This window comes from Gymnogyps californianus, chromosome 1, assembly GCF_018139145.2.
Source record: "Gymnogyps californianus isolate 813 chromosome 1, ASM1813914v2, whole genome shotgun sequence".
NCBI classification, from domain to species: Eukaryota; Metazoa; Chordata; class Aves; order Accipitriformes; family Cathartidae; genus Gymnogyps; species Gymnogyps californianus.
Genome location: NC_059471.1, coordinates 136888575 through 136898443, shown reverse-complemented (window position 1 = coordinate 136898443; position 9869 = coordinate 136888575).

Sequence of the window (9869 nt, the reverse complement as noted above, 5' to 3'; positions counted from 1 at the left end):
ATATCGTGAATCTACAGATTTGTGTCGAGATTCTGGAATTTCCATTTCCTAGAGCAAAAGTTTATTCTTGTCTGTAACAAGCTGAGAATTGGTGGGGAATGTGCATTAGTTCACACTGGTTTCACTCATCCACAGCTGAACAGCCTAAACCAGTATTTCCAAGAGGTGCAAATAGGAGTTTTCATTGCAATTACAAGTGCGCTCTGAAAACTGTTAGTGGTGACGACGGCAGAATTCTTCATAGCTAGGGCTGGCTATGAATCTTGCCTGGATGCAAAACCAACCCTTCCAGGAGATGAAGAGGACAAAACCAATAACAGAATGCCAGCTTGTCTGCCCCACCTGCCCCTTCTCTTACAGTAAACAAAAAAATAATTTCAGGTGTTTTTTGAGAAACTTCTATTTTTCAGAAATATGCCTTTGGATGTTGTCTGGTGGCAGAGTCGTGCAGCCAGCTTGCATATTCTGCCCATGACATTTCCCATAAAAATGTCATTTGGACATTCAGGATCACTAAGTGCTATGTGATACAATCTCAGAAAGTTTGGGGATTGAGTGAGCACGGTCAAATTTTTGAAATGGAAAATCTTTTGCGTTCAAGCTTTTGGATAAAGTGTAGGCTTCTCTGGGAATGGTTTGAGCGGAATGGTTTGATTCATTTCCATGCTTGTACCTTAAACTTGCCAGGTTCAGTTGGGCTTGAAGTTTTGAATTGAGATTTGTTTCATATCATGGTTAACAGCTGGAGGAAGGGGCGGGTACCTGAGAGTCCACAGATGGCCACATTCATCCCTTCTGTGGTTCCACTGACTTCGCTGGAGCTAAACCAAGGTAATCTACTCCACAGGTACACAGACTTTTTTTTTTTTGCCCGGTGCTGCCACTGGCAGAAGCAGCGACAGCCCTTGACCATGTGCCAGGTCACCCACCAAGGTGAAGAGGCTTGCATAGTTGTGTGAGCCTCTCTGTTACGCCTGCAGTACGCACTGCACTAATATCTTGGAATCGCATCACTCCTTAGTCTCCTTGTGCCGTTCTCCCTGCTGCAATTTACTTTTAGTGGAATTAGGTACACGTTGCACAGACACCTTGGGTGTAGGCCCCTGTGTGCTTTTATTAGGTATTTCCTTTGCATGTTAAGTCTCAAGAGGGCTCACTTTGTTAGGGTGACAGGATCAAAACTCAAAACGCCATGGCCTTCTGACGGTGGCATCTCCTCTTTTGAAGTGAATTGTTTTGCCTCTGTATCGTGATTTAAACTGGAACCGCCAAGCCAAGTAGTCAGAATTTCAAAGCGAGTCAGACTTGATGCAAACGGATACAGCTGTGTGCGTTATCAAGTATTACCGTGTTTTTTTCTTAATTAATGAAGAGATTTTATGGGGTGGAAAGCCAAATTGTGGATATGTGTATTTGTATTGGACTAATTCAGTACCATTGTTGTAAGACTGGAAATGAGAGCGAGGATATTGTTGCAAGCATGTTTCCACAGAATGAAAGCGACTGTAAGGTTTTGTCCAGTTACCCAAAGCGTGGCTGTTCAGCTGAACAGTGCGCGCACACACACACTCACATATGCATATCTAGCCTCTATATTGCATTTTTTAACCTAATTGAATTGTTAACCTTCTGCTACTTCTAAATAGCTGATGTACAAACAGGTAAATTTGGTATATTAACCTTTTCCTATGTGCCTTAGCCAGCAAGTAGACATTATTTTCTACAAACAGCTCCTGTTTTATGTGGTAAGAACACATAAAACCTCATGAACTAACTCTTCTGTTTTAGTCAAAAAGAGAAATCTTTTCTTACAGGCTTCTTAGTTTCTGTAAAGCAGGATACATTAGAAAGTATCAACATTTATTCAGTTTAGCAGTTGAAATTCCCAAGGTGTTTTTTGCATTGCTTATTATAAAGATTGCTACAAATCGCATGAGAAAATAATGTATTGATGAATGGTAAATGTTGATTTTTCTTCACGTAGCTGTGCTAAGCACAAGAACAATACATTAAAAAACCCAAAACAAACAAATCCATTATCTGACAGTGCCATGCGTCTTCATAACTAAATGCTGACAAGCATGGCAACACCTGTGATACCTCATTTAGCTTAATGATAATCATACCTTCAGAACTGATAATAAATCTGCCAGATGAGACTGCACAGCGTGAGACTGCACAGCGTAAGACGCACAGCATAAGTCATCAAAAACAACACTGAGGGACTCCAGGTCACATTGCTTAGTCGTCTTGCGTGTCCCACATGCCCACATGTGTGTGATGCCATCAGACAAGGGTTCGTAAATCTTGAACATTAAGCCAACAGCTTCGCAGAGAACAGGGTTGTGATAGCAGCCTGCTAAGGGTTGTTGTTGGAGAAACAAACTGCGGAAAAGTGTTTGATTTTACAGCAAGGCGGCTGTAAATAGCCAGAAGCGTAAAGGTTCCAGTTATATACAGGCATATGTTGCCACCCTCTTGGGACACTTCTTGTGTCCTCTGTGCTTACTATATATTTTTTACAGCATCTAGAACAAGGGGGTGAAGTTCCTCTCCCGTGGCTTCTTTTCAGGAATTTGGAGCAAAGTGTGAACAAGAGAGAAAGCTGCAGCCTGTTTTACCTGCAAAGTGTACCTCTCGGGTCCACCTCGCCTTCTGGTCCTGGGGCAGAGAGGGAGCCCAGCTCCTCCAGCACTCCCTGCTGCAACAGAGGGGCTGAGCCACAAGCCTCTGTGTAGTTTTTGGGGAGGGGAACTGGTCTCCCTTTCTTCTTCTGTGGGAAGGTGATTTCATCCTTGCCTTTCTCCCTTAACAGGGAAATCACACGGCCACTTCTCCTCAACCCAGCTGCTTGGAGAAGCAGGGTGGGTTTTTTTTTTTTTTGCTTTGTTTCTTTTTGCAGGCCAGGCAGCCCTGCGTGTTCCCACATGAAGTCCCACCCTGCCTGCCTGCGGGCTCAGGGGAAGGCTCAGCACTCTCCGTTTGTGCCCAGGCTCTTCCTTGCGCCACACGCGGCTCCAGAAGGTGTAAAATCAAAACATCGTGATCCGTGGTGATCAGGGGTGGCGAGAGCCTCTTGTTTTGAGCTCCTGTAAATCTCTGAGGAGTGCATTGGTGGTAGAAGGTCAGAGAAGAAAAGAGAGCACCAAGGGGAGAGAATAATAAGAAGGAGGGGGAGGAGAAACAGGTGTGGAAGGCATGTTGTGTGACCGTGTTCAGGCGGTGATGGGAATCCTGAGCCCACAAACAACTCCAGTTCGTTATAAATGTGTTTGTGTCCATGCAACATCCCTGCTGCCGGTGCTGCTGCTGCCTGGCATCTCCTCCAGCCACGCCCCTGCAGCTTTCATTCCACGAGTGACCTGTGGACTTTGGGCTACCTGGCGGTCCTGCAGCAGTCTGCGCTGGCAGAAGGGCGAGTGGGGGCCAGGAGGCTGCCAGCCACTTTTTCTAATCTCGCCTTTGGATTTTCACACCGGGATCGGCATGCTGAGATATGACACACTCGCCCTCTGAGGTCATCTTTGCATTTCGCTGAGGAGCGCTTTGGTCTGCCTGAAACTGTACCAACTGTACCAACGCCACGGGAGCCCTTCTTGTAAGTCGACAGCTTCTGGGCACCTGCTTAATTTGAGCCTCTGTTGGGGAAGAGGGAACCGAAATAAAGGTTACTCCAAGACCCTTACTGAGAGGGGGTCCCCACCCCAAGTCCAGGCGCTGTGCTCCAGTGTGGGGGTGGTGGGCTGGCTGGAGCACATCCCCGGGGAGCTTGCGAGGCTGTTGCGAGGAGCTGCGCCCCAACGCCCACCAGCTCCACCTGCCAGGGCTGATGTCCTCTCATCACTACAGCACAAATACTCCGTGAAAGCCGACAGCTCGCACAGCCGCTGCTGCAGCTTTGGGGCTGCGTGCAGGGAAGCTGCAGGCTGCTGCCACCAGCCATCCCACACACGGTGGCAGCCTGTGTTGCAGCTTGGGTTGTTTACCCTCACTCCGTTTGCAACAACAAAGGCTGAAAATATTTCCTATAATTTCTGTTTGCTGTTCTCTGCAGAAGAGTCATGGTTTATTTTTACAGCAACCTTCAATTTGGAAAAGCGCCTTCCTGTTTGTGTAATGTTCCTGCAGTGGTAGAGGAATACATGCCCTCCCAGCTTGAGGAGTACAGGCGAGATGTGACTCCGCAGAAACACTGTCCGACGCATCTGGAGGCATGCTCTCTGCTGATTCATTTAATTAATGGCTCAGGAAGAAAAGCCCTTTGTGTACTGATGACTGAATAGCAGCCAATGTATCATAAAGCAAAAGTCATTGCCTTTTCTTTTCTTTTTTTCCAAACTAGGCTCCCCACCCTGCCAGAGCTGCTTTACTGAGTCATTCCACTGATTTAAAACACTGTTTTAAACTTTGTCTACACAAAGGGAGGAAATGGAAAGGGAATCCCCCTCTCCCTGCCTCCCTAGAGGGGAGGCTTGTCCTGCAGTGGCGGGCTGCTCCCCCAGGAGAGCCTCTGCGTGGGGGGAAGAGTGAGTAATACTTGCAGGAATATGCGTCTCTCTCTACTGTGGGTACAAAGTGACTGAATAAAGGTGGAAAAGAGAGGGTGAAGTGGGGAGACATGAGGCACGGGTATGCAGCAGGAGGGGAGCCAGTGCTGCCTGGTCCAACATGTAGCAGGACGCTGCGTGGGCAGGGGGAAAGGCTGGTGAGACCGCCGGGGTTGTGTTAGGGCTGTCAGTGCCTGCTGTGCAAGCCCAGCTGCATCCCATCGCAGCACTTGGCTGGTCAAAGTGGCTACAAATTAGGAGTGCAGTGAGAAACGGGCTTAATTCCTCTCTGACTTAATTCCTTGTGAAATGAAATAGTTTCTGCCCCAAGCCTGAGCCAGCCTGGTTGGGTGGATGGGGCACGCAGCCCAGAGGTGTGGGTGCAGACTCCGCAGGAGATACAGCAACATCGTTCCTCTGCTAGAGGATGCTTGGCTATTTTAATATCATTTTAATATTATTTATCACCAGCAGTATTGCTGGCATTTTGAGAGGAAGGTGATCGCATCTGTGAAAACCAGGAGGAGAGGTGCTTCCCTCCAGCCTGGAGGAAGGTTGCCACGCCCTATGGGGATTTAAAGCATCCTTTTGCTGATTTTGGCAATGGCCTATTCAGCAGGCTTGGCTTTAGCGAAAGCTGTTTTTAGGAGCATTTGCTCTGGAGCCTGTGCAGGTTCGAATCTGCTGGGCAAGACTCCTCCCGCAGGCAAAGCTCTTGGTAAATAAGTGTGCTGGACATGAGCTTGCTGACGCCCTCTCCCTGTCCCCTCCAGGCTGAGGGACTGTAAGCACAGAAAAAAATTGAAACAAAAAAGAGGAGGAGGAGGAGGAGGAGAGGGAACTCCCTGTTCTGCTCTGAAAAATGACTGTATAAATGTGTCACTGCCGAATAAAACACTAAAATAAGAATTGTTTCTGTTTAACTTATTGGATCTGCAAAACCCAGCCTAGCCAGGGGAAAACGAGCGAGGTGTTCTGAGCCCACACATCATCGGCTAAATTAAGTTCCTGGTTCAGGAGCACCTTTTGCCCTCAAAGGTATTTACATAAAATTAGCCACAACATAGTTTCACTAACATAAAAAGGAGCTGCTATCTGGAGAGGGTGCAGAGGCACGCGTGGAATTCGCTAGGACTTTTTTACTGGCAATTGCGTACAAAATGGAAAATATCCTGCTTGAAACAGATCTGGCAGGCAGAAAACAAAACCCAACTTACAGACTTTACACAGAGCGTAGCTGATGTGCAGCCAGTGACAAGCAGCAGTAACAGGGCCTTGCATAGTCACTTTTTAGAGCGTAGAACAGCACTTTAAAGAGCGTAAATTTTTCACCTCAAAAAAATGCAGAAAATTATTTCAGTTAATACAGCTGAGCATTCAAAAATTAGGAAATGCTGCTATGAAGGTGCAACTTCTATTCAGCCCCTTCTGTGCCTATGCATACATGATCTTGTAATTAAAGACTATTTTTAGCTCAGAACCTCTGTCTCAGCCAGTGAGTAGGTATGTAGCAATTTGGATTTTTTTAGTCTTTTCAGCCAGTGTGTGACTGAGGCCATATTTACTTCATATAATCTTAATTCCTCACTGAGTAGTTAATAATTTCCATGTGGCATTTTGATGATGCTCATCAGTATTGTTTGTTAGTGTCCCACAAACATGAAAGTATTCACGTAACACCCTGCAGGAATAGGAGGCGTTATTACAATTCTCTTCTACATCCTCGCTTTACAGCTTGGGAGCTCAGGCACAAAAATGTTTAAGTTCAGAAATAGGTACTGGCAATGGACTGAGACAACAGAGGCATAATTCTTCAGGAGGCACAATGTTTTGTAGTGCATGGCTCGTACAGACTCCAGCTGTTGCCATGTGGGCCCAGCACCCCAGCAAAACTAAAAGTACTTTACCTAGTAAACTCAGAAAATGAGGAATACAGAAAGAGCCTGTGTGACTTGCCCCACATCACTTTGGGCCTGAAGCAGGACATCAGTGTATCTTCACCACAAGACCATTCTTTCTCTTCCTTGAGCTCCTTCATTTATTCATTAGAGCCTCCAAGCTCCTGCCAAAAGAGAAGCACAGATCTTGCAGATCTATATCACAATGCATGCGCACATGAATTAGAGGTTTCCTCCGTGCGCTTCTGTGCTGGTTTTGGCTGGGATAGAGTTAATTTTCTTCATAGTAGCTAGTATGGGCTATGTTTTCAATTTGTGCTGAAAACAGTGTTGATAATACAGGGATGTTTTCCTTATCACTGAGCAGTGCTTACACACAGTCAAGGCATTTTCTGCTTCTCACACCACCCCACCAGCGAGGAGGCTGGGGGTGCACAGGAAGTTGGGAGGGGACACAGCTGGGACAGCTGACCCCAACTGACCAAAGGGATATTCCATACCATATGACATCATGCTCAGCATATAAAGCTGGGGGAAGAAGAAGGAAGGGGGGGACCTTCGAAGTGACGGCGTTTGTCTTCCCAAGTAACTGTTACGTGTGATGGAGCCCTGCTTTCCTGGAGATGGCTGAACACCTGCCTGCCGATGGGAAGTGGTGAAGGAATTCCTTGCTTTGCTTTGCTTTGCTTGCGTGTGGGGCTTTTGCTTTACCTGTTAAACTGTCTTTATCTCAACCCATGAGTTTTCTCACTTTCACCCTTCCGAGTCTCTCCCCTATCCCGACGTGGGGGGAGTGAGCGAGCGGCTGTGTGAGGCTTAGTTGCCAGCTGGGGTTAAATCACGACAGTCCTTTTGGGCACCCATTGTGGGGCTCAAAGGGTTCAAGATGATAGTGACAGATTTGATTGGAATGTGCTAGATGATTGAATTTATAGCTGTTATTGCTGTTTAGCTCTTAATTGGCAGGCTCCTGTGCTTGCCATGGGGCTTGCTTGCCTTACTGTATATTAGAGTCTAGTGCTCGTTCGTGGCTGCTTTTTGCTTTCGCTGCTTGCTGTAATGCTTATCATCTTACTCTGCTGTGCCTGGGAACATTCTGATAACAGCAATGGTGATGTGCCTGGGCTGGCAGATGGCCAGGGCATTGCTGCTGTTTCTGTGCCGCTGTACTGGACAGGCTGGAACTCCAGTGTGAACTCAAGTTGAAGGGACTGTGACCTGTGGATGAGTCCATGTGGGAGCAGGACACCCTGAAGCGTTTGTGGCCATGGATAAGCCCATGCCAGTGCAGGTACATCTCGAAGCATCTGTGTCTGTGGTTACGTCTGTGCTGCAGCAGATATACCTCTGAAGGGATTGTGGCCCAAGTATAAGTCCATGCTGCAGCAGGTACACCTTGAAGAATCAGTGGCTGTGCATGAGGTCATGCTGGAGCACCTCAAAGCATGTGGCCATGGATAAGCCCACGACAGAGCAGGTACAACCCTGGAGAGACTGCAGCCATGGGTAAGGCCATATTGGAGCAGGTTTACTTCTGAAGGGACTGTGGCTGTGGGTAAGGCCATGCTGGAGCAGGTATATCTCTGAAGGTGGTGTGGCCCATGGATAAGGCCACGCTGGAGCAGCTGCACCTCAAAGCGACTGTGGCTGTGCATAAGTCTATGCCGCAGCAGGTATACCCCTGAAGAGACTGTGGCTAACAGATAAGGCTCCACTTAGAGCACGTACACCCCGAAGGGACTGCAGTCTGTGGATAAGTCCAAGCCGGAGCAGGGCCAAGGGGAGGAGTTCATTGCAATGTTAAACGCTATGATCTGGTCCAAAGGGACCAGGAGTAGAGATTGTAATGCAAATACCTTTTAAATTGTTGTAAGCCTGGATTTGAGTTGCATGTTATGGGAATTACTACAGCAGAAACCCCTTGTTGCTAGGCAGACTAGGAGCAAGGGGCGAGTTCATTGCAATATTAAACCCTATAACCTGGCCCAAAGTGACCGGGGTGGAGATTGTAAAGGAAATACCTTTAAATTGTTGTAACTCATGATTTGAGTTGCATGTTACAGGAATTACTGTAGCAGGAACCGCCTGAACCAATGGAGGACAAGCCTTACAAGAAGCAGTGCAAATGCAGCAGTGACCTGACCTCAGCTGGCTTTGGTGCCCAGTAACTCCACGCAACACACCACCTCTCCTGTCCTGAGTGACCACCATAACAGATGGAGCCCAAAGTCATGGACTAAATGAACTCAATGGACATTTTGTGGACATTTGTGGACATTTATGGACATTTTACAGACATTTCACAGGGGTGGTCCATAGACTAAGGGAATGATATCTGTGTATTGTATCAAAGGATGGGAAGGGTCGTGGTGGGTAACGAGAATGTATTGGATAGTGTGGGACCTGAGCATGACGTAAATGGTATGGAATAAGGGGTGGAGAATGTGCTGGTTTTGGCTGGGATAGAGTTAATTTTTTCATAGTAGCTTGTATGGGGCTATGTTTTCATTTGTGCTGAAAACAGTGTGGATAATACAGGGATGTTTTCCTTATCACTGAGCAGTGCTTACACACAGTCAAGGCCTTTTCTGCTTCTCACCCCACCCCACCAGCGAGGAGGCTGGGGGTGCACAAGAAGTTGGGAGGGGACACAGCTGGGACAGCTGGGGTTAAACTACAACATCTTCATACTAGCATCACCCGAGATTGCAGTCTTAATGTCATTTATTCTCTGCTCTTGATTGTTTGTTGGTTTTTTCTCTTAAATAAACAGGAAAAGCTACAGTTCATGGTGCGGGGTGTCATGGTTTAACCCTTGCCGGCAACTAAGCCTCACACAGCTGCTCGCTCACTCCCCCTGCTGGGATGGGAGAGAGAATCAGAAGGGTAAAAGTGAGAAAACTCGTGGGTTGAGATAAAGACAGTTTAACAGGTAAAGCAAAAGCTGCGCACGCAAGCAAAGCAAAGCAAGGAATTCCTTCACCACTTCCCATCGGCAGGCAGGTGTTCAGCCATCCCTAGGAAAGCAGGGCTCCATCACACGTAACAGTTACTTGGGAAGACAAACACCGTCACTTTGAACGTCCCCCTCTTTCCTTCTTCTTCCACCAGCTTTATATGCTGAGCATGACATCATATGGTATGGAATATCCCTTTGGTCAGTTGGGGTCAGCTGTCCCGGCTGTGTCCCCTCCCAACTTCTTGTGCACCCCCAGCCTCCTCGCTGGTGGGGTGGTGTGAGAAGCAGAAAATGCCTTGACTGTGTGTAAGCACTGCTCAGTGATACGGAAAACATCCCTGTATTATCCACACTGTTTTCAGCACAAAACCAAAACATAGCCCCATACAAGTTGCTATGGAAAAAATTAACTCTATCCCAGTCAAAACCAGGACAGGGGTCATACTGCCACATAATGATCATCAG